This window comes from Lontra canadensis, unplaced genomic scaffold, assembly GCF_010015895.1.
Source record: "Lontra canadensis isolate GAN:19392208 unplaced genomic scaffold, GSC_riverotter_1.0 scaffold2, whole genome shotgun sequence".
Lineage (NCBI taxonomy): Eukaryota > Metazoa > Chordata > Mammalia > Carnivora > Mustelidae > Lontra > Lontra canadensis.
The window spans coordinates 34,430,108-34,458,097 of NW_022630996.1; the positions used below are offsets into that span (position 1 = coordinate 34,430,108).

Below are 27,990 nucleotides of genomic sequence, written 5' to 3' on the forward strand. Positions count from 1 at the left end.
GTATGGCTGTTTCACTTGTTCTTTTTGTGCCAGTAGAGGTCTCATCAGGGCAGCTAATTAATTACAGTGAGTGAGATAAGAGAAAAGCTGATCCCGAGTCCTTGTATCAACAGCTAAACAGAAATCCTTTAAATCTTCTAGATTGTTCCTTCCATTGTGAACAAAGGACTTGCAACCATTTTTATACTGCAAAATAAGTATAACACAAGCTCACAGTGGAACTGGCCATAGCTCTTTTCAAACCGACTCAGCTGTTTGAGGTGTATGCCGATTGTATATCCTGAATTTTCCGTGTTCAACATTCTGTGCCAAGTTCTCTCCAAGACATTCATGTTCCATGGAAGAGACAATGTGTCTTGATTTTGGTTCATCAACTACAGTTGCTAGACTCATACGTTCAATTTTTTTTTCTTTTGTTTATTACCTATTTTTCTGTTCCGCAAGTATTCACTACATACCTACTACTGAGTGCCAGGGTCTCCGGCACACTCTGCAGAAACAGAAATCAATAGCCCCATGCTTGAGAAGCTAATGTTGTTCAGTCTGGGAGATGCATCTGCTAACAAATGAATTCAGTTTCTCATTTGTTGTCAGGACAGCTGCAAATAGAAAAAGGCCAGAGATAACGCAAGTCTTGCACAATATAATTTATTGAGAAAGCTCTTAAGCTTTATCGTATATGTGTATATATTTTAACTGCATATATAACATAGGCTTGTTTTCCAACACTGCTGTTAGGAAGATTTCATTAGACAGCTATCTCTAAAAATTGCTAGTTACATAAATATAGGATATTGCACGTTTCTATTTTTTTTTTAATAGGAGAGATTGCACTGTATTCCCAGAGCTTTTGCTAGTATTACTTCTGGTTGGAAATCTTCCTCTGACTAGCTTCCCTGCCCTGCAGTCACTTCCAAGAGTAGCTGGTGTGTCCAGAGTTCTGCCAAATGCCAGGTAATTTGCACACACCCTTTCTGACACTCGTTAACTCTGCACGGGAGGCATTATTAGAGTGGGTGGAAAGTGGGTTATAGAGAGGGTGAGCAACTCCCCAGAGCCACCGCTTGACTAGAGGTGGAGGGAAGATCTAATCTGCGTCTGCCTGACTGAAGGCAGTGTGTTCTTCTCTGAGCCACACAGCCCTTCATTGTCGGTGCTTTGAACTGACTATCTGGCATGCATTTATTTAGATCTCTGTGGCTACCGGAAAGGAAAGTGAGAAAGGGGGAAGTAATTAGGATGCAGCTCCTGCCAAAGCAACCCTTGTCATCCAATATTCTCGCTGCAGTCAGAGCCTTCCATATAATGCCAACTGGGCAATGTCTCTCCACTCCTCAGAAACTTCTGGGGCTCCTGTTGGTTTTAGGCACACTAGCCCATTTCTATTTTTCCAGCCCCATGTATCCATATTCTCTCCTGTCCACTCCCGGAGATGCCTCACCCACGCTGGCTTCTTTTTGTCTTTTTCTCCCTTCTACATTCCACCCCCCACTTCAATCCCACTACTCCCCCCCACCCCGCCCCAGGTCTTTTTTTCCTGCAGCTCCTTTTGCCTAGGAGACTCCCACAAGCCCTGCCTCCTTCTCTCTCATCAGTTAATTCGCCTCTGGTTCTCAGCGTGCTGTGGCCCTTCCTGAAAGTCTGTCCTGCAGCACCCACCCTCTTCAAATATGCTCGCTCGTGCACCTGCCGCACTCCTTCATGGAGGCCATAGCTGGGTTGTCAGGAAGGATAGATGCAATCCGATTCTGTGATAATGCTTCCTCCAGTGGATGGTTCTGGAAAGGCATGGATACTGCAGCTTTTTTGCTTGCCTGTATCCTGGCCGTTAGCATTGTGTGGGCAAAGAGTAGGCAGCCCCCCAAATTGTTGAAAGAATGAATCCCTCAGTCTCTCCTGTTAGAGCACTAGGTAAGGATCACTTGTCTGTATTCTCAGTGGGACTCCCTCTAGTCCTTAACTTGACGGATTACTTGATTATTTGTCTCTTCCCCTGAAGGCCCCTTACAATCAGAGTTCATGGTTACCCTCCTCCCCACTGTGAGCTTAGCACAGTGCCTGCATGGAGTGTGCCATCAATATATTTTCATTGAATAGACAAATTTGGGTCATACTGACTGAAAGAGGAGTGATTCAGAAGTCTGAGAGTAAAGGCTACACACCGTGGCTCATTTTCTACTAATTCAAATTTGTATCAATTTAATAAATCATCTAGTAGTGTTATTAGCAGTTTCCAAGCTGAGCAAAACATTACTGCTCCAAACAATTCCCAAGGAAACTTCACACTGGCCCAACGCCCCTGCCTATGATGGAATCAGCTCTCTGGCCAGTGAAGGTAAATCGCTTCTGCTCCAGGCAGAGACAGATTTTCCATGAGAAGCTGAAGCTGCGGGAGCCCTCACTCAGAGCACACCCTTGAGGGCCCTGGGAGGGGTCTGAGCAATGCGTGTATGCACAGGGCCAGATGTTTTTGTAAAACTAGCAAAAGTAAGATATTTTAAATCACAGTTAAGGTGCTGTGGCTCTCCACTCTGACTTCCCTTCTGTCACCTTGTCAGGGGGATGAGAGTGGCCCTGGGTACCCTGAGGCTCCGGATGAGGGAAAATTGAGCTCAGGAAATGTTGAGTCTGGTTTCAGTGGAATGTATTGCTGTGATTTGCAGACATTTCTGTGTTACGTCACGCCTACTTGGGTCATGATGCCTAGTTATGTTATGGCCAGTGGTCCTGCTGTCAGAATAACTTCTGGGAATCTCCCTGTGGCTTACTGTGACCATTTACCTGATTTTGTGACACTAAGGTGGTGGCTGGTATCAATGAGGTTCCTTCTGAGAATCACTTGCTTAGGTACTGAAGGCTTTGGGATTATTTGTGGTGGTTTCCCTACATGCCCTATACTTCTTGATTTTCTGAAAATGGCCTTTTGATCTTTGCTCTCCTGGTCTGGCTGTGGTCTGTCAGCCTCTAACTCCCTGCATCAGTGTCCTTTTAGGACTTGCCTGAAATACCGGGAGAGGTTTCTCTTTTCATGGCTGAACTTTGACCAGGCTCAGAGCTCTGCCTGTGGCCTCAGTACCACTAGCATGGCAGAGCCGTCTCTCTGGGCACCTTCTGTGCCTGTCACCCACCTTGGTTGCACTGATGCATCCTGTGGTACTGATAGGACTGGAGGTGCACTGCTTTCTCCCCAAGATGCAAAACCACCCCCCACAACTCTGCCCTGGAGGACAGACCGTTCATCAGAGAAAGTAAAGGCAAACAGCAGAGTGAAGAGGAAGCAGAGAGAGAAGAAAAGGGGAAGAAGATGACAAACAGGGTGACTGAGGAAGATGATGACTCTGACAGTAGATGGAAGGCTGAGAGAGGGGCAGAAAGGAGAACAAAGCTGAGGTCTTCCCTCGCCAGCTGCGCATGCGCCAGCTTCAGGTCAGTGGGCACTCCCCTAGAGCTGGTTCCGGCCAGGCGCCAAGGTTAGGACTCGGTGTGCTTCCTCTCTCTCTCACCTGGATCACTACGGGAACTTCCGGACGGGTTTCCCAGGAGTGAGCCTATTCAAAGGCAAGTCAGAGCCTGTCATTCCTCTTCTCTCCTGAGCTCTGACCTCATTTCCCTCCTGTCTGTTCTCACTCTCAGTCGCTGTCAGCCAGACTCCCTCAATGTTCTTCAGACCTACCAGACCGGCTTCTGCCTCTAGGTCCCCGCTCAGGCTGTTCCCTCTGCCTGGAAGGCAGGCCCCCACGTGTCCTCTTGCTGCTTATCTTCCATCTACCAAGTCACCTGCTCACTCAGGCCCTTCTGGTCGTTCCACCTAAAATGGCATCTCTCCCAGAGCTCCCTAGCCCGTTTCCTTTCTAACCTGATAGAGATTCTTTTTATTTGCGTTGTCTTTTTCCCCTAGAATGTCAGCTCTAGGCCAGGGATTCTTTTATCTCTTGTATCTCTTTCTTCAAGAACGGTGCCGGGCACATAGTAGGGACATTTGAAGTCTGTGTCGAAAAAATGACGTCACTTCCTTCTATAAGTGAAGCACATTTCTAGGAGACAAACCTTGGGCTCACCGGGGTGAAATCGCTTGCCCAAGATCACACGGCGACGAGGACCTGTTTCAGACCCCCGGGCTCATAAACACTTCACCGCAATACGGTCTTCCTCTGATAAGCAGCCGCTGAGCTCCGTGTAAGGAAACAGTTTCTCACATCAGCCTTTCTTCTCGGGGAGCCAGACCGCAAGGCTTCAGGTGGCTTTCCTGAGTTGCAAGGTACTGACAGAAGGGGTCAAGCACAAAGTCATAATGCACGGGCTGTGTGGGGAAGTGAAAGAGCAGCTCTGCGTCCATTAGCTTAAGAACAGGAACATGAACTTGTTGAAGCCGACCTGGTCTGGGTGTCTTAGAGGGGAAAGGGGCTGCCTCCTCCCAGTAGGATCACTGGCCGACAGGCCAAATGCGTGCATGGGGTGCTGGCAAAGTGGGGGCACGGCAATAATCACGAGAGTGTCTCCCCGCCACGGTTGGCCAAACATACAAGAGGTGTTATTGTGGGAAAAGAGAACTGTACAGGACTTCCTTAGAAGCACGTTGTTGCAACGTTAAATTATATGTGAAGAGCATCGTTCACTTTTTGGTTCACCGTCTCTGGAGGTCAGCCTGGCCCTGCTGATGCTGACTGATGGGGCTCGTGGACTCGTTTTATCCATCATTTACTTTCAAACATGTTACATGTATGCATGGTCTCCATTACATGAGAAGTAAATGCAGCAAGAACAGCTGCTTTGTCGATCCTTGAGGGGTAATAGTGGTGTTTAGGGAAGTTTGGTTCAATGCTGTTATTTTAGAGTCGGACTCGGAGGTCCGAGGAGCTCCTCTCCTTCCTTCACCTTTCATCATGTCACTTTCGTGAGGCCTTCTCAGTCCGCTTTCCTGAGCTCCCCACCCCCCAGCAGTTACTCCCTCCCTCTTCCGTGGCACAGATATTATTACATTTATCCCATTGTATCATAATCCTTTGATTCACTTCTGACCCTCATGAGAGTTAGGACTCCTGGAAGAAGTACAAGGCTCATTCTTGATTGTATCTTGTGCATCTTTGTATCCAGCTCAGCTCCTGGAGCGTACTGAAGGTTCTGAAATTTTGCCAAAGGCAATTAAAACCAGACTCTGGAGGCTAGAACAGTTTCTAAGGTAAAGATCTTCCCCGGGTGAATTCCTTCATGAGACACGCCAGAAGGCTCTCCTCCCACTTGTCTGTAGAACAGGTCAGCCTGGTTACTTCAGGACAAACCTGTACCCACACCAGTCCTCTGACCTGCCACTCTGTGATGTGCTTTCCCTTTGCCTGGGAGTGCATTTCTCCTATAACACCTCTGCCTTCTGCTGCTTTCCTCTGCGCTCTATTGCTGTAACCTTGTTTCTGTGGATCAAGCCTGCTCTCAATGGCCATTTTAAGCAGATTTTTTGCCTGCAAAAATGACAGGACAGATTTAGAACACTGCATATACCATGATGCTATTTATGGGCTTTATTTTCAACCACATATGCTGGTCTTTTGTCTGTTTGCTCTCAGATCTATTCTCTACCATCCTCTATCCTGGGCTTAACATCCCTGGGAACTGCTTTCTCCAGGGTCCGTTACAGACCCAGCCAAAGAAAGTCAGTGATGAAACCCTGGAGAATGAGAGGAAGGGAGAAGCCAGGTTATTTCTTTCCTTCTCTCTGTTTCAAATGGTGTCTGGCAGCATCCTGTCGATTCTCCAGCCTCTGCTCTACAAGCAGATTTCCCTGTGATTTCAGCCTTAGCCTGGAAGTGCTTCAGTGGTTCCAGATACTTCTAGGTGGGCCCGGCACTGGGATAACACTGCCTTCTCCCTTGTCCCTCTAGCCCCAGAGTTGAGGGTGGCTCCTTGCTGTTCTCTGGTCTCTTAACTCTTCTCTCATCTGTGTTAAACAACCTCTGTAGTTTCTAGCATAGCTTCGGCCTTCTGATTTGACTCTAAAAGTTTGCATACACCACATATATGCATGGAAATGTGAATATGTGTATGAATATACCTGTATAAAGACGCATATATGTATGAAAGCCCACAGAAGAGGATTTGGAAGTGGTTTTATGCCTGGGAAAAGGAATAGGACTGGGATGGTGTGGAATTGTGAAGGAAAATTGGAGCTTTCTAAAAATAGCTTTTTGTGGCCTAATTCACATATACAAGACCATGACTTCCATATGTATGTGTATGTGTTCTTTGACTTTTTTCTTACAATGAACACATACTCACATATTGCTTATATAATATTAAAAACAATTTTAAAATATTCAGAGTAGGATGCAAAACACCCAATGCCTTAGCCGAAGCCTTAAGCCATGTAGGGAGAGCTCTCAGGTGATACCAGCATTTGCTCATGCAATAGATATTTTATATTTTACTGTGTGCCAGGAACTGAGGGCTCATCAGTGAATAATATGGGCCTGATCCTTGCCCACATTATCTGCAGTAATTAAATACACAACTATGTCAGTATTAGTTAATTATGAAGAAGTAAAAAGGGTGATGAAAAGCCTAACCTACTCAGGGGAGGTTTCCCTGAGAAAGTGACTTACCAGCTGAAAAGTAAAGGATGAGTAGAGAAATCTTCATTGCTTGGAGGGAAATGGGCAGACAGAATGGGACGGTAAGATGGGCTGCCCCTCAAGGCTTCCCAGTTCCTGTTCTTAGGGAAACTGATCTAACAATAGAGTTTGCTAGAAGGTGTTTCTCACTGGAATCCACAGTGGGATGTCAACTGGAAGTGGGCAGAGATTGTGTGAGGTGTCTCCTAGTGCCACGGCTATGCCTCCCCCAGTCCTGGACCCATTGTCTGCACCCCGCGTGGCTCTCATTGGGAGGAAAGGAAGTCAATGGTAGTTGACAAGTCTAGTGTGGAAGTGGTTAAAAACCTAAGGATACCCTGGGGTCAGCATGTCCATTAACACCCCATCCTCTGATGAAAACAACTGATATTTTCTCGGTCTTTTTTTTTTTTTTTCTATTTAAAATTTAAAAAAAAATTTATTTGACAGAGAGAGACAACAAGAGAAGTAACACAAGCAGGGGAAGAGAGTGAGGGAGAAGCAGGCTTCCCGCTGAGCAGGGACCCTGATGTGGGGCTCAATCCCAGGACCCTGGGATCATGACCTGAGCCGAAGGCAGATGCTTAACAACTGAGCGACCCAGGTGCCCTGACATTTTCTTGGTCTTAAGTAGAGTGGCATGCAATGTCCACAATAGCAAAAATATGGAAGGAGCCCAGATGTCCATCAACAGATGAATGGATAAAGGAGTGTGTATATATAATGGAATATTACTCAGCCACGAAAAAGAATAAAATCTTGCCATTTGCAACAATGTGGATGGAACTAGAGGATATTATGCTATGTGAAATAAGTCCGTCAGAAAAAGACAAATACCATATGATTTTACTCATATGTGGAATTGAAGAAATAAAGCAGATGAACACAGGGGAAGGGAAGCAAAAATGAAATAAGATAAAAACAGAGAGGGAGGTTGCCTGGGTGGCTCAGTCATTAGGTGTCTGCCTTTAGCTCTGATCATGATCCCAGGGTCCTGAGACAGAGCCCCACATCAGGCTCCCTGCTCAGTGGGAAGCCTGCTTCGCCCCTGTCCCTGCTTTTGTTCCCTCTCTCGCTCTCTCTGTCACATAAACAAATAAAATCTTAAAAACAAAAACAAACAAAAAAAAAACAAACAGAGAGGGAGGCAAACCATAGGAGACTCTTAACTATAGGAGACCAACTGAGAGCTGCTGGAGGGGAGGTGGGCAGGGGGTTGGGGTAACTGGGTGATGGGCATTAAGGAGGACATGTGATGTAATGAGCATTGGGTGTTATATGCAACTGATGAATCATTAAATTCTACCCCTGAAACTAATAATATACTATATGTTAACTAAATTGAATTTAAATTTAAAAAATTTTGAAAAGAAAAATACATCTAAAACAAAGTAGAGTGACATGCGAATGCCAAGAGAGTCATCCATCCATCTTTCATCCACATTTCTACTCCTAAGTTCTTCTTGTAAAGAAATGCTGGAACTCATGGTATAAGCTATCCATGAAGCAAGTCTCGTTCTTTCCAAGCTCTGTATTTTTCTCTTTCTGCATAACTTCATTCAAAATTTTTGCCTGTGTGTTAATCTTTCCAATTCATAGGCGTTTTTGGCAATGGCTATAATCTCCTTATTTTATTGTAAGCCACCAATTACTCTGTGAAATTAGGTTACTTATAAAGCAGCCCATTAACTGCAATTAGAGTTTAGTGACAGCATGTCCAGTTCTCCCAGACTATGTAAAACCAGGCTACATGTCCTTTTGATGTCCAAATTACAAAGGTAATGACAGGATCTTAGCTTGACCTCAGGGTCCTCCAGCTATTTCAGGGCGTCCCCAACAGGATGTGTCCTTCGTGCTTACACACCAGCTGCTGCAACCACGCAGATCCACCTGGTCCTCTCCCTCCTGCTCTGGCTCCTCCTGGTCTGCTTCCCGCAGGGTCACTTGGAAAGAGTTGGCGCTGGAGCTGCCCATCATGAAAGCAGTGCTGCCGGTGCCAAGTCCACAGTCTCTCCCAGTGCTGCCAAGCCCAGCAGCCCTCAGCTTGTCAGAGCAGAGCAACGACGTTCCACAAACAAGCAGAGAACATGTCTTCTTGCTTCCCAGCTCTGTGCTGTGATCTGAAGTGATGATGTTTTGGACTGAGAGTCAGAAAGGTTTCTTCTGAATAGTCCCCCCACTTCCTGGCCCTCAGTTCTAACCGCTGATGCTTCAAACCAAGTCCAAAAAGCTAGGTGGGAAGAGAATCTGTACCATCCCTCCTACCTCTGGTTCTCAGCCATCTCAGCAAGCTACACTTGGGTCCCCTCTCCAAGTCACAAATTTCCCAGTCACATCAGTAGAGGCAAGCAGATGCTACAGTGTCTGTGGGGGTGGTAGTTGTGCCAATGGGTGTCTGTGTTCACAGTCTAAAATTAGGCTCAGCTGACCAAAATATATTTTCTGTAGTACTTAATAATTTTAATTCACTCCAACAGCTGAAATACCTAGTTTTAAATAGATTCTGAAGAGAAATATTCCATGTCATAATGTCACCACTAAGAAAAACTGAACATACATGCACATTTGTATAAAAAAAATCACAAGAACTGCAAAGGTGAGAACCTGTTGATCCTGGGAATGAAGCAAGAGCTCGCCCCAGTCTCACGTCAGGCTGGGATGTGGAGCTGTGGTTTAAGAGCAAGGCCTGTGGTCTAGCAATGCTCTTGCCTGTATGAGGCCCTGTTTCACATCAAGACAGAGCTCCCCCTGTTTCCTGGTGAAACTAATAATACTGAGAATGGGCCATGGTGGGACACTGACCTCTCAAGACATTTGCTGTTCTTTCATTTAACACTCATTGCGTCCCTTCCTGTTGGGGATTTTTAGAAAATTTTTTAGAAATATAAAATGTACTCTTTAGAAGTTTACAATTTTAAAAGATTCAGTTTTTGAGGGCATTATGCAACGTGAAATAAGTCAGACAGAGAAAGACAGATACTGCACAAGCTCACTTATATGTGGAGTCTAAAAAACAGATGCAGAAACAGAGACTTGATTGGCGGTTGCCAGGGATGGGGGGTTGGGGGATAGGGGAAATGGAAGAAAGTGGTCATAGGGTATAAAATTCCAGTTTTAAGATGAATAAGTTCTAGGAATGTATTGTATAGCATGGTGACTATAGTTAACAATACTGTATTGGATATTTGATAATCGCTAAGAAGTTAGATTTTTAAAGTTCTCACATACAAAATTGTAACTATGTCAGGGATATGTTAACTAACCTTGTGGTAATCATATACACATTTATATCTATATCTATATCTATATCTATCATTACATTGTATACTTTAAACTTATATAATGGTATATATCAATTATGTTTCTATAAAGCAGGAAAAATTTTAATTTTTAGTGAGCCAGGCACTATTTAATTTACACTTAAGAATTCTCTCACTCATCCTTACATAACATAAAAGCTACCACTGGCTTCATTTTACTAATAAGGAGTTGTCAGTGACTTGCTCCAGGACACAGCAGAGTTAGGATTTCAGACCCAGATGACCAGATTCCAGAATCTTTGCTCTTATCGAATGCATCATTCCTCTCCACCTTCCCTACCCCCGAATACTTCCACTGAAAATCCTAGAATTATTGCCAATCCGGTCATCACATTCCATTTAGGACATATTTGATCTGAACATCATGCAGTCTGTAAGTTGGTATAAATATTTTCTTCATTGACTGGTAAGAATTCTATGAGCCGCCTCACCAAATTACAATGCCCCAGTTTTCTGAGTAGAAATTTGGATTGAAAAGTTTTATGTCCTCAAAAAAATAATAGAGCCTTTAAAATATCACTACTGGTTGTACTTAGAATCATTAGAATATAAACACAGACTACAGACATTTAGAGAAGTTTTCACTAGATGATTAACTAAGATGTGTAGGAATTTTAATAGTAGTAACTATAGGGGCACCTGGGTGGCTCAGTCATTAAATGTCTTCCTTTGGTCATGATCCTAGGGTCCTGGGATCAAGCCTGGCATTGGGCTCCCTGCTCAGTGGGAAGCCTGCTTCTCCCTCTCCCACTCCTACTGCTTGTGTTTCCTCTCTTGCTATCTGTCTCTCTCTGTCAAATAAATAAATAAAATCTTAAAAAAAAAAAGAGTAGTAACTATACATTTTTTCTCTAAATTTGATAATATAGGGGTGCCTGGGTGGCTCAGTGGGTTAAAGCCTCTGCCTTCGGCTCAGGTCATGATCTCAGAGTCCTGGGATAGAGCCCCACATGGGGCTCTCTGCTCAGCAGGGAGCCTGCTTCCTCCTCTCTCTCTGCCTGCCTCTCTGCCTACTTGTGATCTCTGTCTGTCAAATAAATAAATAAAATCTTAAAAAAAATTAAATTTGATAATATAAAAATGTATCTCTAATAAAATAATAATAGTAATAGTGAGAGATTGTGTCCCTGCAGGAAAAGCAATTTAAAAAAGGCACAGCAACAATCTGATAATATTAGGACTGGTGTACGTTGTCTGCCAGGGATTGGGGCTGTTAGATGGGATACTAGGACTCCTACCGGCTGAAGAGACACACACAGGAGGGTGCTGAAGAGCATAATGCTGGAGTTCAGATCCCATTGTTGCCATTTACTAGCTCTGTGATGTTGGGCAAACTCTTCGATCTGCCTAGATCTCTGCGTCCTGTCCTGAAAAATGAGAACAACATTACGTGCTGTCATGGATTGAATGTGTTCTCCCCAAATTCATGTTGAAGTCCTAATCTCCAGTGTGGCAGTATTTAGGCACAAGGCCTCTTGAGCAGTAATGAAGGTTAAGTGAGGTCCTAAAGGGGGTGGGGGGGTTGATCCAGTAAGACTGGTATCCTTATAAGAAGAGACACCAGAGTGCTTGCTCACTTTCTCCCTCCACAGGAGCATGGGGAAAGGCCACGTAAGTAGCCAGCAAGAAGGGAGTCCCATCTGCCACCCAACACGGGAGCTCTTTCCAGATACCAACCCTGCTGCTGGCCCCTTCATCGCTGGGCTTCTAATCTCTACAACTGTGAGAAAATAAATGTCTATTGCTTAAGCAGTTCATGGTATTCTGTGATGGCCATTGGAGGCGACTAAGACACCTCCCTTGTATGGCTGTCGAAGGATGAGATGAACTGATATGTGAGAAGAGATTTGCATGGTGCGCAGCACGTGGGAGGCTCTGTAGGAGGGTTAGTGGGCCTTGTTGACCCCAGATCTAGGGACTTGGGTTTTGAGAACTTATGATGCTGTGCACCAATGTTGCATACACAATTGTGTGTGGGCACACTGAGTTCTGGAAAACATATTCAAGAAACTAATTTTAAATTAATCAAGCAGGAAGATATTTTTATTCCCAAGTGCCCTGGGTAGGCAAGAGTAAACATGCCAGCTTATGTGAGGGCTGACATGTCATGCTGTCCTCCACCTCGCCTCAAACGTTTGTCTAAAATGGCTTCTCTCGGGCGCCTGGGTGGCTCAGTGGGTTAAAGCCTTTGCCTTCGGCTCAGGTCATGATCTCAGGGTCCTGGGGATCGAGTCCTGCATCGGGCTCTCTGCTCAGCAGGGAGCCTGCTTCCTCCTCTCTCTCTGCCTGCCTCTCTGCCTACTTATGATCTGTCAAATAAATAAATAAATAAATAAAAATCTTATTTAAAAAAAAAAAATAAATAAAAAATAAAATGGCTTCCTTGCCCTCCCACATAGAACCTGAAATCAACAATATGTAAGTCGTTATGGGTCTCTGGCAAAAGAGAAAATGGGACAGGAAATGTCTGTGTAGATAAAAGAAGCCTGCAAGCCATAGATGATGGTTGTAGTTTCAGGAATTCTAATATGAATGGCATGAAGTCAAACTTATAATTTTAAAATAATAGAGGCCAGAATGCTTAAATGTTAGTATTTAATTTTTTTTCCCTTTTAATGTACTAAATTTACATATAATTCTTTAGTCTCCAGGGAATTATTTTGAAAGTCACCTTGGGATAGAAGAATCATTTTCTTTCTTCTTCTTCTTTTTTTTAAAAATTTATTTATTTGACAGACAGAGATCATAAGTAGGCAGAGAGGCAGGCAGAGAGAGAGGAGGAAGCAGGCTTCCCGCTGAGCAGGGAGTCTGTGGGGCTGATTCTAGGATACTGGGATCATGACCCGAGCCGAAAGCAGAGGCTTTAACCCCGTGAGCCACCCAGGCGCCCCGTAGAAGAATCATTTTCTATGAAAGGTCCGAGAATCCTATGAAAAAGACAATTGCTTTCAATAAATCGTGACATATACTTTCAGTTCCAAATTATCCCTTTTACTGGGGAGGAGGAGGAAGAGTTGGGGAAATGGGAGAGAAACAGGGAGTGACAAGAATAAACAGAGGAAGGGAAAGAGAGAAAAGAAAGGTAGAAGGAAAAAAAAAGGAAGAAAAAGAAAATAGAAGCAGAGGGATAAAGAGGATTCTGAAAAATTTGGTTCTGTAGATTTTGAGGGGCTGCTTGACAAGGTCATTTGTAAAGTTCCTGCAGGGGGAGAGGAACAACAGTCTTTCCCATCCTTTCAAAGTTTAGATGAGCTCACTATTCAGCTCACACAGCCCGGAACTTGGGGAGAACGGCCTTTGGCCTGCAGGATGCCAGGCTCTCCAGATCTGCTGACATAGCACTAAATTCTAATTCCAGCGCTAAGATTTAGACCCTGTAAGTACTAGTCCCCCACCCCCACTCCTTACTCAAAAGCCTGGTTGGAGAAGGTAAGTTCTTCCTGAGCTAGGCGAGTCCATCTTGCCCACCATCTCCTGCTCCAGGACTGGGTGCAAGTGGATGTCCTGATAGAGGACCACAAATGTAGAGGGTATGAGTGACAATGACTGAAACAGCTATCTTTAGCTTCCTTCCTTTCTTCTTGAGGCCATGGTCCAGAAAGAATATACCCTTCTGGTCTTTTATAATTTGATAGTACACAAGGAAAATTTTGACTAATTAAATAAATATTTACATGTATTATGGGATAGGCATTCGGCATACAGAAAGGCACTGGGGAAGATGTCTGAGTCTCTGCCTCCTGGAGGTTGACATTGCAGTGGGGGAGGCAGTAAAAGTCATTTGCCCCATATTTTGTACCCTTCCAACCACACCAAATATGGGCATATCTTCAAGTATACACACTGACTCCTTGTTCCCTCCCGGTGTCTCCTGGCACCAACTCCAGAGGTAAGAGTCTATTCTTGTCTCTGGTTGGTCTTCATGTCCCTCAAACTCTGCCTCCAGTTTCAAGGAGTCTTATCTTACACAACAATTAAGCAAGGACTCAACGACAAATACTGCATTAGGTGCTATGCTTGTTGGTCAGAAATTTGGGGGAAATAAAAAAGGAAATAAATAATGACCAGGAAATCAATCATCTGAAAGGCAGCTGTTGCATTTCCTCTTTTAAAATGGTTTTATTTTTATAAAATAATCCTTATACATTATCTTACTTTAACTCAACCCTCACCCACGCTAAACAAAACAAAGCAAAAAAATTGCTCACCTTTAAACCAGAACAGGCTCTTTAACAAGGACAGCCTTGCCAACTCCTGGGAGGAGGTTCATTCTCTGGGTTTCTACTATGGCAGCCTCTTTCCCTTGCTCTCCTCCCGGTTCTGAGTTCCCCAGGCTTGCATGGGAAGCTGGACTCATCATTCTCCTTGGTGTGGAATAAGGAATTGACTGTAAAAGTATGTTCCTTCCAGTTGTTCTGGGTGCTGGAAGGTGCCTGCTTCATCTTCATCACTTTCTGAGCTTGCCTCAAAATTTTCTAGGAGATTCAATGGTTGTTCTATTGAAAAATGCCTGGAATCTTCTAAAATAACTCACCCCACATCGTTGTGGCTCTGTGGTAACGGGTTGCCTATCTATCACCCATCCACCCCTGGTTCTTACTCATTGGTAGAGTGCCTATTTTTTTTTTTTTTTTTTTAAGATGTAAACATCTCCCACCACCAGGGACTACATCTAGGTAAAATTATCCCCCTGGCCAGTGATTCATGCAGGGAAGTGCTTGTGACTTGATCCTGGTCAATAGAAATAAGTGGGTGAAGCGAGTGGTAGAAAGATCCACAAATGTTTCCTTACTCTTAACATGAAACTTAAGAAAATGATATGGTTTGGTATGATAGGAGCTATTTGCTAATGAAGCTCATCTAAGGACAAAATTAACATGTGGCAGATGGTAGGGTAGAGAGATGGAAAGAATATGTGTCCTTGACTGATGATGGCGAGCTACTGAATCCAAGTGACCATGGGACTACCCTACTCTAGACTTATTATATAACACACCACATTTTCCTTATTGCTTAAGTCAGTTGGGTCAGCATTATCTGTTACTTAGGAATTTTTTTTTTTAAGATTTTATTTATTTATTTGACAGACGGAGATCACAGAGAAGCAGGCAGAGAGAGAGGAGGAAGCAGGCCTGAGCTGACAGCACAGGCTTTAACCCACTGAGCCACCCAGGTGTCCCGGCATTATCTATTACTTATAGCTGAAGGCTTCCTGATACACCTGCCTACATCCATCAATATGAACACCAAAGAATCTCAGCTGGTGGTCACAGGTTAGTTTTTGTTTAACTGTTCTATGATTTCAGAAGGAGAAAAAGGACAGGATGAGAAATTCATGCCATGGACTTATTTAATTATGATAAAATTTTTAAAGATAATTGGAGAGCCACATGCAGTAGGAAAAACTAAAACAGGGAGACCTGGTATACCCTTCTGTCAGTTTTCCCCAGTTGCAACATTGTACGGAGTTATAACACAATATCCCAACCAGAAAATTGACATTGATACAATCCACTGATCTTCAGATTTCATGAATTTTACATGTCCTTGTTTGTGTATGAGCCTATTTAGTTCTATGCAGTTTCATCCCACATGTAGGTTTGTGTATTTGCCATCATAGTCAAGCTACATAACTATTGGGGTTTTTTTTCCAAGAAAATTATGAACTCTTTTACCATTTTGGTATTTCTCAAGTGCTTTTCAAACAGTGTTCCTTGGGATCCTTGACGTCCTACCCCTCTGCCTCACTCCAGTTGAAGCAGGTCCACATACATGTACTTTATATTCTGAGCTTCATTATAAGCCTTCATCTGGGGAATAAGTTCTTAGTTTAAAAGCAAACAACAAAAAAATGAAACTGATCATCTATGGTAAATATAGCTTTGATATCCAAATAATATTTCTTGGATAGAGCACTATGCTTTTTCAAGGCCCTTGATTATGTGGCAGCTCTGATTATGTGACTAAACTAATGAACGCATGAAACAAACATGTATGTGATCAATGGTTGTGGGAGGCTTAATGCAGGCACTGTCCACAGGAGCTGACCAGTTACAGAAGAAACCCTGGAATTCCAGGGCACAAACTCTCCACCCCGCTGCTGGGAAGTTGGTGTTGACCCCCTGAAGTGTTTCCCAACTCCCTCCCTTGGCCAGATCCCACTGAACTGAACATTAAATCCTTTGTGTCAAAGGACAGGATTTGTTCTGGAACAGGTGATTTCAGCATGGTGCTGAGTAGTATTACAGAAGCTGGGAAGCATTGTTCTGTAAGACAGATGCTTTCATGCTCATCACCTGGCCTGCAACAAGGTTCGTGATGAATTCCATGAAATCTCATAGGCTCTACTGGGGTAATCTGCAAAGCAAGAATGAACAAGAGAACAGAAGAGACGGACCATGATTCTCTGCTGGACACACCATGGGTGGACATTACAGGGAAGAGAACTTGTTCCCTTGCTGCTCTCTTTATAGGGCAAGAGTGAGAATGACTGAGATGGTGGTGGAGATAATCAATCTTTTCGGATATCATCCAGTCTGGGGTTAGAGACTGTCTGTATAGGAGTTGCCTGGGAAAACCAGGTGTCCAGCACCCGAGGGCTTTGGTTCTACTGAAGGGAGAAACTGGTTTCTTTAGAAGTTTGGGTGCAATCCCTTCTGTGGGAAGTGAGGAGCCCAAGGTCCCAAGGTCCAAGCAACACAGAAGGAGGTCAGTTTTTGACAATCCTGCTTGGGCCACTGTTGAGTCTCACTCATCTTTATATCCCCGGCACTTAGCGCAGAGCCTGGCAAATGATGGGTACATGAGCAATGCCTGATGGGTTAATGAATAAATACACTTTTGTGCCAGTTGAGGACAATGGATTTTGTTCTTGCTGATGAAAAGAGAGGAGGGCAAATAAGAAATGTTGTTGCCCACATTTGTTCAATCTGTGTAAGTCCATATGCATGCTCTGCCTCTACTTTGGTAAAACCACTTTGAAGAATCCCTAACTTTAGGAGAAGGCTGCCTGGCGGCAGCAAGGTCTACTTCTACTGAATTTCTATTATTTCCTTGCAGCCCTGGCAAATAAGACCGTGGGATCTGGATCGGAGTGTCTGGGATCTGAGACACTGAGTAAAGGAAGTCTCCACAGGAGGCGGCAGCTTTGGAATTTCCCACAGCCACTCCTCCAACAAGCTCTGTAAAGCTTCAGTACTTTGATTGAATTAGATGCAAGCAGAATGGGAAGTAAGCCACTGTTTGTGAAATGTTTATGAAAACAACTTGAAAATCTACATCCCTAAAACAGTTTTCTGTAGGACAGTGTTTCCTAATCTCTTCCCCACTGAAAACCCCTTTTAATGTGATTTCTCCCATAGAATCCCTGCTTTGAACAGAAGCAAACAGACACATTTGTTAACTAACAATTAATTTATCTTCCCAAAAGGAAATCAAGGAATCAAGATCCCCCCCCCAACCCCCAAAACTGAAAGTCATCCTTGCGCCTTTGAGTAAACAATTACTTTTAAGCTTCTTGAAACGCTGAAAGCAGCTGGAGGAATTCTCCCCTGCCCCCTCGGACTGTGGTTATTACTTTCTGAAATTGCTAAGCTTCTAGGTTTGACACTAGCATTCCACTTGGCACCAGGCAGACAGCACAAAATTGACACAAGCCTGTGACTTGTAGGGTGACTTGTAGGTCTTTTGCTATCAGTTTATCCTCGTGCCTGGTAATGAGTGCTCCACTGTGGGAGTTACTCCTGCTCCAAGTTCTCCCTGTCTACGTGTCCTGCTGGGTGGTGAGATTTTTGTCTGCCAAGCAGGCAGAGGCCAGACTTTCGCCCGTGCTTTCTCTTAATGTGATACCTCGAAGTTCAAAAAGCAAACTGGAATATCTGATGCCTTTTACCTAAGGAGTTGTCCTTTGAGATGTAGAATAAGTCACTTATCCCCCTATATGAACCTCTTTCCCAGTACAATGTTGTTACTTTAGGATGGGGAAAAAATTCTCAAGTAAGAACGTAATAAAGCAGTAAGCAACATCATTTTCTCAAAGGAAAAAAATATATTTTTTTTATTATCTTCATAACTTGCCATAGCACTTTTTTGGGGGAAAGATTAGAATAAATAGGAGCTTGGAAATCTGACCTTGGCTGGTGTAAGGACAGAGAGAATCTGGTAGTTCTTAATTTCTCATTTAGGTTCTTAGTGTTCCAGGAAGCAGTTTGCTCAAGTTTCTTTCCTCCATTGCTCTCCTGAATGCCCGGCTTCAGTGCCTGGGCACTGCTGCCAAGGACCCTGCTGGTGTGTTCAGCTGACATTCAAGGAAGCAGCCTCCACACGGCCTCGCGCTTGGAAGTCTGTCTTACAGCACAAAACAGGTGGAAGGACATTCTGCCTTTGGAGTTCTACTGGCATGTCTTGCTACTTCTCTTGCTTAATGCCAAGAATGACAAAAATCTTTTGTGTGTGTTTGGGGGTGGGAAAGACCAGATAGTACTGTGAATAGCAGTTAACTTGCTGTTTGGGCAAGATTCCCAGGGCAGCTGTTGTAACTCAGGCGGCAATAACTCTAACACTCGGCTCTGTTGCTAGGATGGGTTGAGAGAAACTTTGGACAAATAATTTAAAAAATTATGCTCCCATGATATGTTGAATATATCACTGATCAACTCAAAAGCTGAATATTTGTTAGTATCATATTGAGGAAGTACAATGAGCATGTTGAATGACTAGCGCTGTGTTTGCACTTCCATTTCCATTCTAAATATTTTCTGCCTTCAGTGAAGTCATTAGCATCTGTTGGTAAAAATCTGAACTGACCCAAGATTTGCAATCTGTAGCTACAACTGAGACAGGATCACCTTTTTTACATGTTCACAATCTTAATTACACTAACAATGGAATTGTAAGTGAATTTATATTCACAATGGAATTTTAAGTTCTAACTTGTGAATTTGCCAATTGTTCGTTCTTAGCTAAAGACTTAAACCTACATTTAATTTTTAGTCTTGATGAGTGCATGTGCATATACATAAATGTTCTTTTATTTTTTGTGTAAGGAAAAAGATTGTATTAGTCTTCAAATGGTAGATATTTACACTAAATTAAATTTACACTTTAGTGTAAGATAAAAATGTGACTAATTGAAACAAAGTATTTCTGGAAAATGAATTCTCAACATAAAGTTACATGAATCTCAACATGGTCAAGTTAAAGCTCCTCAGGATTCCCTAGACCTTATGAATGAGCACCAGTTTTAAAAATAATTGCATGGTGGGGCGCCTGGGTGGCTCAGTCGGCCCAGTCTTGAGTGTCTGACTCTAGATTTTGGCTTGGGTCATGACCTAAGGGTCATGAGATTGAGCTGGGCCTGAAGCTCCATGCTGGGGTGGGCGTGGAACTTGCTTAAAATTCTCTCTGCCTCTCCCTTTGCCCCTCCCCCCTGCTTGTGAGCATGTGCACTCTTCCTATAAATGAATGAATGAATGAATAAATAAATAAATAAATAATAGTTGCACGGTTTTGCCTTCATCATTTCCTTTTTGTTGAACATATCCAGACCAGCAATAAGGATACAACTGCCCCCATTTCAGAATGGGTTTAGTGTGGGCATTATTGATGCAGGTAATGATCCTGTTATCACCAGCAAAGCACAGAATTCAAATTGACCTTGACCCACAGTGACTTACATTTTAACTCGGTTATTTGATCACAGCTGGAAAATTGGACACATAGGGAACAGCCATCTGGCCTGCCCTGGGTCTGTTCATCCTGGCCACTCACTACTTTGGCTTACCTATTAGGTCTCTTCTACATTCTCATATTTGCCTCAACCTTCCCGATCCCAGCCCAACATGACCTCAGCTGTGGGACTGGCCCAGCTGGTTTGTCCTGCCTGGCAGCTGCCGTTCACCTAGGCCAGCCTCTCTATCATTGGTGGGGCCTGATCTGCCCAGCCGCCTCTGCCAGTTTGGCTGGCTGCTTCCTAAGCTGTGCCTCAGCAACGCCTGTGGTGGGCTCCTCGCCCTCATGTTTTCTCTGACATGCTTGATTTCTCCTTGTGTTGGCCGCGATGGGCTCTGCTGTTGGCACTTGCTTGCGCCCATGTACCGATAAAGCCAAAGCACAAGGCAAACTTCTGGCTCTACCACAATGACTTTGGTCCTTCCCCCAACACGCTGGACATGGCACTGGCACTTGATCTTCCTGGGATTCTAATCTTGGCTTTCTACTTTTCCTTGGAGAATTCTTTCCCCCTTGCTGCTCCCTCCTTCCTGCGCTCGGAACTTACAGTAACGGTGATGCCTCCTGCTTCATGTGGCTATCACATTAATGCCTGCGAGTAGGCCAGCCCGGCAGGTCACCAGGCCCGGCCCAGATTCACTTGGATGCTCTGGCTACTTCCTGCTTATCCACCCTCCACAACTGCTGTGCTTCTTGGACAGGTTGATAGTATTGCCTCTCTTTACCTGCCTAGGGTTTACGGCAAAACATGCCTACAGATCCCAGCAGATATGGCTAAATATAGGTGGGAAGAGTGAAACTTACTGAGAGGAAGGAGTTATGGAGTTATGGGAAAGGAGGTGGGATGCGAGAATCTAAGTGGAGTTATTAGTAGGAGTAAGAACGAAGAGCAGTGAAATGGAAGAGTGTGGGAGTGAGGAGGCATGAGAAGGAGATTGTGAGTATTAAGAGAGCTATACTTGACCATGAAACCCTACCCATTCAGAGCCCTGGCATTTGACTAGTGGCATGCCCTACACACTTTAGTAGACCAATCCTCTTTAATCGATCAATGCCCTAGAAGATTTAGTGAGAATAAAATGAAGAAAGGAAGTTCCCTTATTCCTTAAATATAATTTGTGAATTCTCTGGGAGTAAGGCTGTTATGTAGAGCAGTAAAGGAAATCTGCAGCTTTAACATGGTTTTTTAAATGTAATTTTATCATACCCCAAGAGATAATATAATTGGTGTTTGAGTGCAAAAATCTTGGGGGAAAAATGGATTAAAACATTATGTGATGAGAATGGTTTCCCACAAAAGTAGATGGTTTCTTTCTGAAACAAGGCAAAATAGGGCAAGTCCCCATAGCAATAAGTGAGGGATGCTCCGACGCTAAAAAGGAGTGGGAAGGAAACCGGCTGTTCGAAGGCAAATCATCATTATAATTCGTTATTCCTGAAAATTGATACTTTTTAAATAGAGTATTGGTGGACAAGTTATTAGATGGTTAGGCAGTCATCAAGATTTATTTTCATATTTTTAGCACCTATGTTGTTTCTATCCCTGATCACACTTTTAAAGTTTACTTCAAGGTAAATGGTGGTTTAAAAGGATTTTCTCATGTCTCTTTTGAAATTGTGGACAGGAGTTAAAGAGTGGGAGGATGAGTGAGATAGAGGATAGGCAGTTTTGTGTTACTATAGAGCTTCCAGTGTTAGAACATTATATTTTTGATTACACGCAGCCATTTTGCAGACTCATAGTTATTTATGTCTGCAATTAGAAATTCAAAAATCCTCTAACATGACTTATTTTCTTTTTCTGATAAAGGATCAAGGGAGGATTCTGCAGGTTGCGGCTTTAATAAAAGAACTTACTCCCATATTTAAAGGGTCCAGGAAGAGTAACTGAAACTGCGAAATATCTGCAGGGGACCCCAGTGCCACACACCCCAGCCGCAGTCTTTATAATTTGCCTACATACAGACTACAGATGTGAAGAAAGCGTGTCATGAAGTCAATATCATAACTATACGCCTACATACTAATTTAAACAGCTAAATACACTCAATGTCCTAAAAAATGGGTATTCACATTATGCATTTTCCATAACATTATGCAGTTTCCTTAACAAAGGACTGTAATAAAATTTTATTTCAGACAGAAAATGAAATTCTACTAAAGCATATGACTTAAAATAAATTTTAAGATTTTATAATTTCTATTTATTTCACAGATCATTGAAATGAGCACCAGAAGGATCTCGTCCAACTGATTCATTTTACAGACGAGAAAAATGAGAGCCCAGAGGAGCTGGATAGAGTGCTGAAGACAGTAGAGTCAAGACAAGACTGTAAGACCACTAATTCCTAAGGACAAGAACTCCACTTTACCCAGAGCTCCAAATGCATTTAATGGTGTTCATCACACATAGAAAAACTTCTGGGGTATTAATTACTTGAATAGCTCAGGTCATCTTTAGAAACTATATGAAAAAAGGGCGCCTGGGTAGCTCATACGGTTAATCCACTGCCTCTCACTCAGGTCATTATCCCAGAGTCCTGGGATTGAGTCCCGCAACCCATATCCAGCTCCCCACTCAGCGGGGAGTCTGTTTCTCCCTCTGACACTCTCATGCTCTCTCATAAATAAATAAAATCTTTTTTTTTTTTTTAAGAAAGAAAATATATGAAAAAAATCTGAAAACAGACTGTTTTTCTTAATCTGTTTCTCCATGGTAAACAGATAAGATTAAAATCATGGCTGTTTCAAAAACAGCAATTCCTCATTCTCTCCACTAAATGGTAAACTTCTCTAAGGCCAAACTGCCTAATGAATAATGCAAAATCAGACAGAACTGAGCTGCAGGTCCAAATTAAAACAAGTTATGACTGATGGTAAATGTAGCAAAATGGATAAATCATTTCTCTATTTCTCTATTTTTAAGATTTTTACAATTTATTTATTTGAGAGAGAGAGAGAGAATGGGAGAGAACATGAGTGGGGGGGAGAGAGAGAAGCAGGCTCCCAGCTAAGCTGGGAACCTGATGTGGGGCTTGAACCCAGGACCCCAAGATCATGACCTGAGCCTAAGGCAGACTCTTAAACCGACTGAGCCTTCCAAGCACCGCATTTCTCTATTTTTAATTCCAGCATAACTAACAGTGAGTGTTGTATTAGTCTCAGGTATACAATATAGTGATTTGACAATTCTCTACATTACTCAGCGCTCATCAGGATTAAGTGTCCTCTTAATCCCCTTCACCTGTTTCACTCATCTTCCCACCTATCTCTCCTTTAGTAACAAGCAGTTTATTCTCTGTAGTGAAGAGTTTTTTGGTTTCTCTCTTTTTTTGTTCTTTGTTTGCTTGTTTGGTTTTTAAATTCCACATATGAATGAAATCATATGGCATTTGTCTTTCTCTGACTTATTTCACTTAGCATAATACCCTCTCAGTCCACCCATGTTGTTGCAAATGGCAAGATTTCATTTTTTTTTTAATGGCTGAGTAATATTCTCAAAATGGGTAAATTTTAAAAATACAATGTTAAGTAAAAAAAGCAAATTGCAGAAGGCTATATAAAATATGGTGCTATTTTTAGAAAAGGTTAAAATGTTCATTTATATATATATTTTATTTAGGAATACATACACTTATGTTGTCAAACTATAAAAACATGCATGGGATGATAAACACCAAATTCATGGTAGTGGTTACTTGAAGGGAAGGATGATAGGCAGTGGAGTTAGGAGAGATAATACCAGGGATTTCTTCTGTTATCTAAAATATTTCAGTTGTATTAAAAAATTCTTAGGAAAATGCTCAGGCAAATAAGGAAAATGTTAAAAATTGTCTTGGCTGTATAATGGGCACCTGGAAGTTCATTCTATGATTCTTTATAATTTTCTATACCCTGGAAACATCTCATTATTAAAAAAAAGTAACAATGGACTCAAGTTGCAGCAAGAGGGAACTGAATATTTGCACTAATGAGACATTTAGGAATATTAAAAACATTTTTGATCTAAAATTTTGTTGACACAAGTCTATTTATGGATGAAGAATGTTATAGATTTAGCCCCATTTAAGAGTTGTTATTCAAATATAAGCTCGTATCCCATGAGATTCAGCCACTGTAGAGTTTCATTCAAAAAAATATAAATCTAATCCCAGAAGACTTGGGATGGGTATGTTTGCTCCCATTTGGCTCCCACACTATGCAAATAATCCTGTTTCTGACTGCATAGGGATTTGACCCACCCTTGGGATATATGGCATGACTGGGCTTCTAGGGTTTTGTGTGCATTAATCTTCTCAGGCAGAATAATAGCTGTGATTTATTCTCTCTTTGATTACCAATCAGATTCCTTATTCTTCTCCCCTTCTGCAAAAAACTCTATGAGATTAAATTATTCCCAAACCTGGTATCCAAGATCCTACATTACTTCTTCCTTATCTATTTGAATATGTTTAAAATTATGTATTTTCTAAGTCATGACTGTATTTTTTTCCTGATAAGGTGAACTTGTTTAATTTCTACTTTCTCCCTTGGAGTTCTGTAGTCTACACCAAATTCTGTTCTTAGTTACTCTATTTATAGTGTGTAGCATCAAAAATATGTTCTCTTTCTACTTTCACTGTTGTCTGAATTCAATTTTTTAAATCTGATCCCATCATTCATTAGTTTTCCCAAGCACATTAGTAAATCAGTTATACAGCTAATTTATTAAATAGCAGTGATTACAACTCAAGTATTCATGTCACTGTGTTCACAGGGGCATCTGAAGCTCTGAACCATTTATGTTAGATTTCTAGAATTCCTTTCCTCTGAAGGAATGATTCAGGGCTAAAGCAGACTTTTTAAAACAATGACTCTCATTCAAAAATTATATGTTCAACCTAGCAAATGAAAAGGGACATAAAAAAAGGAGAAAGATGGGAACAGATTTGGGGTTGAAAAGTTAGACTAAAAGAAAGCAGGATGGAGAAACAAATTTTATCATAAATGCATGAAATGCAAATATAATGGCATCAAATAATAAAAACTGAGGTCAGGCTCCTAAATTATGATTAAACCCAAGGTGTAGATCTGTAATTCCAAAGAGATTTAGCCTTAAGGATCCCTTATTCAGAGGCTAATGATGCATTTCTGGGGTTTATTTCTGTCTTCTACTCACGAGTCCTCACCAGAACACAATGACATTTTTTTAGAGGCAAAAGCTACCTCTACAAAAGAGGTACCTTTCTACCTTTCCAAAAGAAGATACTAAGTTCCTGTCTAGTGGTTAACTTTTCTTGTTTCTACTGGAATTATTTTATTATAGGACTCTTAAATGATAGCTATGAAAGTAGCTAAGATGACACAAATGAAGAATTTTTGGTTCTGATTAAAAAATTGGAATAGGAAATGATGAGATGTTAAGAAGAAAAAAAAAACAACTTTCCCCTTCCTTTCCTTGGCAAATCAAATGCCCAGTTATCAAAGAACACAAGAAAATAGTGCATACACGAGCAGAACTGTTTCTAAATAAAATGTTGGGAATGTAAATGCTGCATCAGTTCCTAATTACGCATTCTGTAAATAAAGCCTGACTCTTCATCTTGGGTTTTATTGGAAACTTCCACCAGCAGAGATAGCAAACGGGGTGAAACAGCAGAGCCACCCAGTGGCAGATGTGGTTAACCGCAGCAATGGTGCATTTCATGGTTCATTCTGTTTCCTGTTCTACAAATGAGTATACTTCCTCATGAAAATGAGACACTAAGTACCTCTAAGAAGAAATTTAATAATGTGATAGTAAATGTGAAATCTGTAACATGAATATCACTCTCAAATTAGGTCTTTATCTAAAAGACTGAGAATTGGTAAGCAAGCAAATTTTTAAAATAATATCATTCAATCCTGCCTGCTTTCTTAAAAAAGTATTATATAATTTTTAAGATTTTATTTGCTTATTTGAGAGAGGGAGAATGAGAGAGAGTGGGAGGGTCAGAAAGAGTGAGGCGGGGGAGGGTCAGAGAGAGAAGCAGAGGGAGCCTGATGTGGGACTGGATCCCGGAACGCCAGGATCATGACCTAAGCCGAAGGCAGTTGTTTAACCAACTAAGCCACCCAGGTGTCCCTAAAAAAAGGTGGGTTTTTGAAACCACCAAAGTAGGTTCCTTTTTTAGTAACAGTTTTGATTTTAGAAAGTATTTCTTATAGAGATTAAAACTTAAAACATGAAATTAACTTAAAGTCTCACAATGTCTGACTCCATCCAGATTGTCAATAAACAAAATATACTAATATTTTAAAATATAAGTGTTTAGTTTTTTTAAGATTTTGCTTATTTATTTGACAGAGAGAGAGAGAGAGAGACAGAGAGCATACATAAGCAGAGGGAACCACAGGCAGAGGGAGAGCGAGAAGCAGACTCCCTGCTGAGCAGAGAGCCCAACATGGGGCTCAATCCCAGGACCCTGGATCAGGACCCCAGAAGGCAGACACTTAGCAAACTGGGCCATCCAGGTGCCCCAAATATAAGGATTTATGAGAAGAACTGGTTATCCTTGTAAGATGTATATTTTATTTAAAAATCAGAAAGGCCAAAAATGAGAATAATGCCAATAAGGCTTGCTGCTGAATCAAAGGATAAGTGAGTTTTTATAAGTTAAAAATTACATTTTTTTCTTATCAAAATAATAAAACAAATTTATTTAAAAAATTAAAAAACATGGATAGGCAGAAAGAGGTAAAATATTCACAATTCCACTATTGATATTCTGGTTAAGTTATTTCCAGAAATTGTTCTTCATATATGGATTATATGATTTTTAAGTGAAAAGGGATTTTACCAAACCTAATTTCTACAGTTTGTTTCTCACCTTATGCCATGAACCCTTTCTATCTCAGTATATATTTATCTGTATGTAATTTTTAAAAAGCTGTATAGTGGGGCACCTGGGCGGCTCAGTTGTCACCTGCCTTCAGCTCAGGTCCTGATCCTGGCATCCCGGGATGGAGCCCCGCATCAGACTCCCTGCTCAGCGGGAAGCCTACTTCTCCCTCTCCCACTTCCCCTGCTTGTGTCCCCGCTCTTGCTGTGTGTCTCTCTGTGTCACATAAAAAAATAAAAATCTTAAAAAAAAAAAGCTGTATAGTGTTCCAGTGTATGTTTACACTGTGCTTTATTGAACCAACCCCTTAGTATTGGATTTTTAGTTTTCATTTTTTGCTATTATAAACAATCATCTAGAATCATTCCTACAACCTTTTTAAACTATGGAAGAGTTATTTAAAGTGAATAGCCAATTAAGTATATTTTACAACAATATTTTAATTGTGAACTATAACATAGAGAAAAAATACATCCGACTTACCTGCTTTAACTAACGGTTATAAAGTAAACAAGTGTATCTACCACCCAAGTCAAGAAATAGAACATTACTGGCCCTCAGAATACATCCCAACCCTTCCTGATTACAGTCCTCTTTTAAAATTTTGATATGCATTATCAAATTGCATTCCCAGAAATGTGGAACTCATCTAGACCGCTGCAAGCAGTACATTAGGTGTCCACAGCGACTGCAATCTGTCTATGAATCCAATAGTAAAAACTCAGATGGAACTACATCACATGTCGCATTGGCAATGCTTACGTTGTATGTGTGATTCCTATACAGTAATTTTTAAAAAAGATTTTATTTATTTATTTGAGAGAGAGAGAGTGCAAGTTGGGAGCGGAGCAGAGAGAGAGGACAAGCAGATTCTGAACTGAGTGAGGAGCCTGACATGGGCTCGATCTCAAGACCCTGAGATCGTGACCTGAGTTGACATCAAGAGTCAGATGCTTAACCCACTGAGCCACTCAGGCACCCAGATTCCCATACAGTATTTGGACATACAGCTCAGGTTTGAATTTCAGTTCACTTCTACTGTCATATTTCATAAGCACATCTTGGGCCTTTACTCACCTCCCGCCCAAGCTGAGTCAGACACAAGTGCAACACAGCTTGGGTACAGGAATGGGCTGTAGCCCAAAACATTTTCTCAGTTTCGTGTCTTTTCCCTTGGGTTGATCACTTCTCAGTGTCAGACTGATGTAGCACTGGACTTTCAAGTGGCTTTAAGATGGAAAGGGCCCATGACAGGGAGACAGCCTACTTTTATTGGTATGAGGCCTGGATCTTCAAACCGTATGTGTGAATTATGTAGATGTGTGTGTGTGTGTGTACGTACATACCTCATACACTTAGAATTTACTTTCCTGGGACGCCTTGGTGGCTCAGCTGGTTAAGCGGCTGCCTTCGGCTCAGGTCATGATCTCAAGATCCTGGGATCAAGCCCTGCATCAGGCTCCCTGCTCAGCAGAGAGC

General features: G+C 42.1%; 1 long non-coding RNA gene across 1 annotated transcript; it reads right to left on the reverse strand.

Moving 5' to 3' along the window:
• Positions 1-467: 467 nt before the first annotated feature.
• Positions 468-27,945, reverse strand: LOC116875919. The gene is made up of 3 exons (XR_004384288.1): positions 27,858-27,945; positions 14,131-14,397; positions 468-599 (listed from the first exon to the last, which is right to left on the reverse strand). It is a non-coding gene; the product is annotated as an uncharacterized LOC116875919 (long non-coding RNA).
• Between the last annotated feature and the right edge of the window lie 45 nt (positions 27,946-27,990).